General features: G+C 38.0%; 1 long non-coding RNA gene across 3 annotated transcripts; it reads left to right on the top strand.

Moving 5' to 3' along the window:
* The first annotated feature begins 562 nt into the window (after positions 1 to 562).
* On the top strand, positions 563 to 5,351 carry si:ch211-218p2.3. Of its 3 annotated transcripts, none has more exons than XR_223115.6 (3): positions 563 to 811; positions 2,697 to 2,943; positions 4,794 to 5,351. It is a non-coding gene; the product is annotated as a si:ch211-218p2.3 (long non-coding RNA). The 3 variants fall into 3 exon arrangements; XR_012400145.1 differs by having other exon boundaries at positions 4,623 to 5,351; XR_012400144.1 differs by having other exon boundaries at positions 2,683 to 2,943.
* The last annotated feature ends 1,598 nt before the right edge of the window (positions 5,352 to 6,949 follow it).

Genomic DNA, 6,949 nt, shown 5'->3' with positions numbered 1-6,949 from the left:
ATATATATATATATATATATATATATATATATATATATATATATTAAATGAGAACTTTGTAAATTATGTTCATTTCTTTGCATATTACTACAGTACACTTAATTAACATTTTCAAGTATATAACATTTGTCAAAATATAGCAAAACCTCGTTCACAGGACTTCTGAAAATAGAAATGCGTTTAAATATTATATTATTATGTTTAGAGAATATGATGTTAAAGCATTTCTTATCAGTTCATACATCTTATTGACACAAATCATTGAGAACTATCGCACATTTCTGGAAGATTTAAAAGAAAGTTTATGAATTAAAGGAATGCTAGGCTATATATGAAAGTTGACCTCACCTCAGAGCATCAGGCGATGTACTTTCTAGCATTGTTAAGACTCTGAGATCAGATAAAGCGGTTCCTTCAGTCTCCAGTGAACTTCAGGACGTCCAGATGAAGGATTATTGTGCTGTGGGACAAAGAGAGACTCATTTGAGCACATCATTATTATTCTGTGCTGCGCGCCGCGGATCTGCTGTGATCGCGCTCCGTTCACGCGCTCTTCCATTTTATTACAGGGAACGCGCTTTAAGAAGAGTCAAAATCACGGTCTGGAAGTTGATCGAGTTCATCTGGAAAGACGCAAGATCGATAATAAACACAACACAATCAGATGTGAACATTAGAAATCGACTTCCAGCGACTGTTTGCTTCATAAAAGCCAATTTCATGAGACGAGGAGAAAACCACCGCGTAAAACAGCGTCCATGTGTTTAACATGCGCTGTCTGAATTAAGATATGTGCATTAAGCTGCAGGAAGTGAGTATTAATAACTTTATATACACTCTGAGCTCGTAAAAATGATTTGGATGTGACCTGTCTCAGATTAAAAACTCACCGCATTATACATCGAAAATGAAATTGATTCGGAAAGTTATTAAAAGTGACTAATGTTTGTCATGAGTTTCGTGTCATTTTTTTGTTATCTGAATTACCATGAGATTTAATGTTGGCTGAAGGCTACTGTTAATAAACCCAAAACAGTAAAACTATCTATCTATCTATCTATCTATCTATCTATCTATCTATCTATCTATCTATCTATCTATCTATCTATCTATCTATCTATCTATCTATTATTTTTTTTATTCTTTGTCGTTTTTATTTTCTTATATTTTATGCTTTTTTTCTTGTTTATGCACATTAAATTACCATTGTGTATGAAATGTATCTGACTCTAAAATACCCAAAATTATTGCTTTATGCGTTAATTATTTTGAAGCTAACAAATTTATAAACATACATTATTGTATTGTAATTAGTAAAATATGAGTGTATGTGTGTGTGGATGTTTCCCAGAGAAGGGTTGCGGCTGGAAGGGCATCCGCTGCATAAAAATGTTCTGGATAAGTTGGAGGTTCATTCCGCTGTGGTGACCCCGGATTAATAAAGGGACTAAGCCGACAAGAAAATGAATGAATGAATGAATGAAAAGGATAACATGCCATAAGTCGTTGTTCAGAATAATATATAAAACAAAATAGTTTAAAAAGTAAGGCTTGTATAGGAATTTCACTAAAAAAGTTAAATATATTTCGGCTCCATTACATTTAGTTTTAGTGTAAAAATGATTTGGATGTGACCTGTCTCAGATTAAAAACTCACCGCATTTAAACTGAACAATAAATTGATTTTGGAAAGGTTTTAAGTGACTAATGTGTGACTTTGCCATGAGTTTTGTGTCATTTTTTTGTTATCTGAATTACCACGAAATTTAATGTTGGCTGAAGGCTACTGTTAATAAACCCAAAACAGTAAAACTCTCTCTATCTAATTTTAATGTTTTATAACATTTTATTTTTTGTTGTTTTTATTTTCTAATGCTGTTTTTTATTCTCGTTTATGTAAAGCACATTTAATTAACTTTGTGTATGAAATGTGCTACTGTATATAAATCTATCTATCTATCTATCTATCTATCTATCTATCTATCTATCTATCTATCTATCTATCTATCTATCTATCTATCTATCTATCTATCTATCTATCTATCTCTAAAATACCCCAAATTATTGCTTCTTGAGTTCATTGTTTTGAAACAAATTTATCAACATTATTTTACATTACTGTATTAAAATTAGTTAAATAAAAAAATAAAAGTATGCCATAAGTCGTCGTACAGAATAATGTATAAACATTGCAAAATGGTTTAAAGGGTAAAGCTTGTATAGGAATTTGACCAAAAAAAAGAGAAATATATTTAGGCTACATTAGATGCAGTTTTTGTGTGTGAATTAACTCTGGAGCAAGCTGCAAGTAAAAGTTAGTAGAAGTTGTTAATATAATTTAATTGTTAAATAAAATAATAATAATGAAAGCTATAATGCAAAATAAAAAACACAGTACATTTTTTAGAATTTTAAATAAAGGTCTGTATATAAAAATATATTAAATAGGCCTATATAAATACCAAAACAAAATTATATATATATATATATATATATATATATATATATATATATATATATATATATATATATATTAGGCCTATATGTAAAATATAAAGAAACAGATTAAATCCAGGAGATTAATTTCTTTTTCATTCACTTCCAATTTTAAAAATGCAGTGACTTAATATCCTGCATCTATATGTATTCATTCGTCCGTCTGCATGCTAATGATCATTTGAGGCTCGTGTTTCCAGCGACAGACAGACAGACTGACGGTAATGTGATCATCTACCAGAGGAGCTCCAGATATCAGCAGTCCCGCCTCGGGTTGACGGAGGCCGCGTGTCCCGCCCTGACCCCGGCGAGGAGGATCGGCTCAGCGCTGAATGACGAGCCACAGACACTCGACGAGCCTCAACGCATTCAAATCAATCAGCCCGGTGTGACGTCATCGGACACGTGACCGGAGCGGGCCGCTGGAGGTGTATGATCTGAGATCAGGTGACTTTCCCGTCATAAAGAGCTTCATAAAAGAATAGGGCTGGGATATTATTGTGGACCACTGAAATCAGATGAAGCCATTTGTTAACTGTACTAATAATAATACAGTTTAACTGTAACTGGCTTTACATTATTAAAATGATAATTATATTTAAGTATTCATTTACATATAATAAATAAAACATTTTTGTGTATGAATGTATATACATACACAAAAACTTATTTAAAATGTTTATAAAATGTATACACATATAATGGCCACTTTGTTAGGTACACCTTAATTGTACCGGGTTGGACCCTTTTTGCCTTCAATCAGAACTGCCTTAATCCTTCATGGCATTGATTCAACAAGATACTGGAAATATTCCTCAGAGATTTTGCTCCATATTGACATGATAGCATCAAGCAGTTGCTGCAGATTTGTCGGCTGCACATCCATGATGCCAATCTCCCGTTCCACCACATCCCAGAGGTGCTCTATTGGATTGAGCTCTGGTGACTGTGGAGGCCATTTGAGTACAATGAACTCATTGCCATGTTGAAGAAACCAGTCTGAGAGGATTCACGCTTTATGACATGCTGCGTTATCCTGCTGGAAGTAGCCATCAGAAGATGATTGTGGTCATAAAGGGATGGACATGGTCAGCAGCAATACTCAGGTAGGCTGTGGTGTTGACATGATGCTCAATTGATACTAATGAGCCCAAAGTGTGCCAAGAAAATCTCCCCCACACCATTACACCACCACCACCAGCCTGAACCGCTGATACAAGGCAGGATGATCCATGCTTTCATGTTGTTGACGCCAAATTCTGACCCGAGCATCTGAACGTGTCAGCAGAAATTGAGACTCATCAGAGCAGCAACGTTTCTCCAATCTTCTATTGTCCAGTTTTGGTGAGTCTGTGTGAATTGTAGCCTCAGTTTCCTGTTCTTAGCTGACAGGAGCGGCACCCGGTGTGCTCTTCTACTGCTGTAGCCCATCCGCCTCAAGGTTGGACGTGTTGTGTGTTCAGAGATGCTCTTCTGCAGAGCTCGGTTGTAGCGAGTGCTTATTTAATTTACTGTTGCCAGCTGGAACCAGTCTGGCCATTCTCCTTTTACCTCATCAACAGGGCATTTGCGCCCACAGAACTGCCGCTCACTGGATATTTCCTCTTTAGCAGGCCATTCTCTGTAAACCCTAGAGATGGTTGTGCGTGAAAATCCCAGTAGATCAGCAGTTTCTGAAATACTCAGACCAGCCAGTCTGTCACCAACAAACATCCCTTTCACCTTTGAATCCTCTTTCTTCCTCATTTTGATGCTCGCTTTGAACTGCAGCAGATCGTCTTGACCATGTCTACATGCCTAAATGCATTGAGCTGCTGCCATGTGGTTGGCTGATTAGACATTTGCGTTAACGAGCAGTTGGACAGGTGTACCTAATAAAGTGGCCGGCGGGTGTATATATTTTTTTCACATCCAAATAAATATATATATATTCAAATCATTACATAAATATAGTGTTTTATTTATAATCTTATAAATATGTATAATTTCACATTTTATTAATTAATTATATTATTCCTTAACTGTTTTTAAATATTTAATTAATTTCTGAAAAATCATACATTTATACTGTATATTTTTTATTATTATTATTTTCTTTTTATACTTTTTGTGTCACTTTTTGCCAGAGCGTCAGCTTCTTGATGCTCGTCTCTGTATAGATGCAACATCTGTGTTTCATTGGTGCTGGAGTAATGATAAACACACTCGCACAGCTGATCCAAAAGCCACAGTTCGCACGGATGGAGGTGAGTGCTGGATATATTACTGTTAAAACACCTCTGGATTTATTTCTTCAGGCCCTGAAACCCCAGAGAGGCCGACCCTCCACTCGCTCTGCAGGATTATTGTGGATTCTCGAGACCGCCTCGTCCTACGCAATCAGATGAAGAGACTCTGCAAAGCTAACACAGACTGCACTGACACCGGGTTAAGTTGTGCTGGATTCTTCCTCATCAGTCCATTTGAGTCATCTGACGGAACAAATGAAAGCTCATTATTCACTGACCGGTTTTCCACAGTAGCTGATGTCCAGATTTAACTACACTATAAAAATATCCACAGTATAGGCGTTTTCTGTTTATTTACGGTTGTGAATTGCATTATGAGGTGTTAATCTCTGCTCTGTCGTCTTTTGATATTTGACTCTACAGTTTAACAGTATTGACAGTTTAGTAGTTGGAAGTAATATAATGTGTAAGAAATAATATCTAGAGAAATTAATACGTCTGTAAAATAATAGTAAATGGACTGGCGCTTTATTACAAGGTGTTTGTAGCGTAATATACAACGCCAACCCAGACAATATAGCACTGCAAACTGTTACACATGACAATAAAAGTCACTTTTTATGAAAACATATGGGTTCAGTTCAAGTGTGCCGCAAGCCCACGTTTGAGTGAAGGTTTCGGCCGTTAGATCGCCCCCTGGGGGCTGGCTGCAGTACAAGTCATAAAGCCCGCCTCCTCCGTGTTAATGAAGGAGACTTGAGCCCAAATAAAAAAAAATATTACACTTGCAATAAAATGTCCCGAAAGATGGTTCTGGTCGATTAAGGCACTGGTTATTGTGCTGAAATAGGTGCAGATCTTCATTTTTGTAAACAGTTTGTTTTTAGCAGTAATTTAATGCTGGGCGTGTCATCGTGATTGACAGCTGTGATTGACAGTTTCTCAAAGCAGCGCGTCTGAGCTTCAGCAGGAGACTGAAGTAGACTGAAATGTTATTATTCCATTTCTGTGTTATTTTACCATGACAAAATGAGTTCAGCAGTAAACTATAGTTTCTGACATACATGATCCTGGTGGAACACTGTTTATTCGCTAAGGTCAGGGCTTTTTTCGGGCTTTATTAGTTTGCTGATACACGCCTAGCCACCCAGATAGCAAAACACAGTTCCGGCTAGATTCTCGCCTGCCGGAGACTTATCTCTTAGAGCTCAGACTGACTAATGTTACCTCTGCTGGACCTACTCCGGATGCCTGGACTCACTACCCAATTCCAGTCCGAGTCAATCGAGCCAGATGCGGCGGCCGAGCGAGCCGGCGCTGCCGCATGCGAGCCGGAATCAGCCCGCGACGCCGCGAGTAAGTTATGTGTTGCGGCCTGGAGCTGGCGCGATTGAATATATAAAACCCTCATATTTGTTAACGTTATTACATCCATTTGTGTTGATATGACAGCAAACGCATGCTGAGAAGTTCGGGGGGCGTGGTTGACTTTACATAAAGCGTTTGGTTGGAAGCTCGACTCCGCTCATTTTCGCGGCTCCTCCTCTGGCTCCTCCTTCTGCGCATGTCAAGGCTCCAATTTCAGCAGTCTTTTGCGACAGTTTGTGCCCCTCAAGCAGGCGTTTTGCCCTCAAGGCGTTCAATGGGAAAAAGGGCTGTCGCATCGTCCATATTTTTTACAGTCATTGGTTCAGTTTCACAAACAAGGTGTAGCTTAAGTCAGGACTAGAACTTAGTTAAATTACGATTAAAGCCACTTTTATAAAAATGCTGTAAAAAACACATTATTGGTGTGAATTCTGCAGACAAAACAATGCCACTAAGGTATTTTAAGGTATCTAACTGCAAGTTATTTTCAGTTAAGACACTCTTGACACTCGATTTTAAGAAAACTACAATTTAAAAATTGTTTTCAGGCGAGGCAGTGGCGCATTAGGTAGTGCTGTCGCCTCACAGCAAGAAGGTCGCTAGTTCGAACCTCAGCTCAGTTGGCGTTTCTGTGTGGAGTTTGTATGTTCTCCCTGCCTTCGTGTGGGTTTCCTCCGGGTGCTCTGGTTTCCCCCACAGCCCAAAGACATGCGGTACAGGTGAATTGGGTAGGCTAAATTGACTAAAGTGTATGAGTGTGGGTGTGAATGTGAGTGTGGATGTTTCCCAGTGATGGGTTGCGGCTGGAAGGGCATCCGCTGCGTAAAAACTTGCTGGATAAGTTGGCGGTTCATTCC

This window comes from Danio rerio, chromosome 25 (genome assembly GCF_049306965.1).
Source record: "Danio rerio strain Tuebingen ecotype United States chromosome 25, GRCz12tu, whole genome shotgun sequence".
In the NCBI taxonomy this organism is placed as follows: Eukaryota; Metazoa; Chordata; class Actinopteri; order Cypriniformes; family Danionidae; genus Danio; species Danio rerio.
The sequence above is the reverse complement of the archived record's forward strand: the minus strand, read 5'-3'. Positions and strand labels throughout refer to the sequence as shown.